A 1,285-nucleotide genomic window follows, 5' to 3' on the forward strand; every position below is an offset into this window, starting at 1 on the left:
CTTCCCATCCGTAGTCCACTGAATCTCGGGTCCCTGATCTGATGAGTAATCATCATTGGTCGATTCCTCGACCGACGGTTGCTCAATCTCCGTCTCCTCGTCCTCTAAAGAAGACGTACTATGACGCTGACTACCCCCGCCTCGCTGTCTACATCGTTCTACGCGACCTCCTGCCATCTACAATTGCAAAAAAAAAATAATTATTAAACAATGTTGTTAGTAAAATAAAAACATAATTGCAATAAAATAAAAAATAAAATTATAAAAATTTACCAATGTAACTAACACTAATCTTCATCTTCCTTTTCATCAATTTCATCCTCATCCTCATTCTCATCCTCCTCCTCCTCATCATCATCAACATCATCATGATCATCATCATCATCATTATCCACTTTCTCCTCCAACTCCTCCAACTCTACATCTTCTCCATTCTCTTCCTCCTCTTCCTCCTCTTCCTCATCTTCCAACTCTTCACCCTCTTCATTCCCATTCTCGTAACTGATTTATTCTATTGGAGACAAAATTGTGCTAGTTGATACTACTTCTTCTTGGAAAAAAGAGATATCTTTTTTTGATCTTACCTTTATCTTAAAGACTGCCCACCATTGCTTTTAATTTGTATCATTCTTCGTGCATGGATAAGAAGAGAAATACACTTGATGAGATTGACGTGTGGGTATTAATGGGTCATACTTAGAATATGTTCGAGTATGATTCACTTCTACGAGTTTGTAACGTCCATGTACTCTTGTTCCGACCACAGAATTATCCTTCCATTCAACCTTGAATAAGACAGTCTTATAAGCACGGTCACACCCATTATAACACATCTCAAAGATTTCCTCTACTATACCATAATAGTCATTGTCATCAAGAGAAGAAATAGTGACACCATAATTGCATCTAGCCTTATTTTTACCGTAGTTGAATGTGTGGAAATTGAATCCATTAACTAGGTATTGATTCCAGGTTCTAACCATTCGTGAAGGACTAGAGGCCAAACTCCTTATCAAATCATCTTCGATATTTAACTCAATAACATGCTTCTTAAACCATGACGGAAATTGCTCCTCGTGTTTATTCCAAACATCGTCCTTGCTCACATTAGGATGCTCTTTCATGAAATCAGTCACAAACTGTGTTTCATATGGCTCTAAGATTTCACAATTAGATAGAACGTAAAGGTGAGCACGATTATATTATTTGTCATCCAAATATCTTGTTCCCCCAATTGTTCAGCAACCTTTATCATCATGAGTTTGAAAAAACTCGGGTAAACTTG

The sequence above is a fragment of the Silene latifolia genome, chromosome 10 (assembly GCF_048544455.1).
Source record: "Silene latifolia isolate original U9 population chromosome 10, ASM4854445v1, whole genome shotgun sequence".
NCBI lineage: Eukaryota > Viridiplantae > Streptophyta > Magnoliopsida > Caryophyllales > Caryophyllaceae > Silene > Silene latifolia.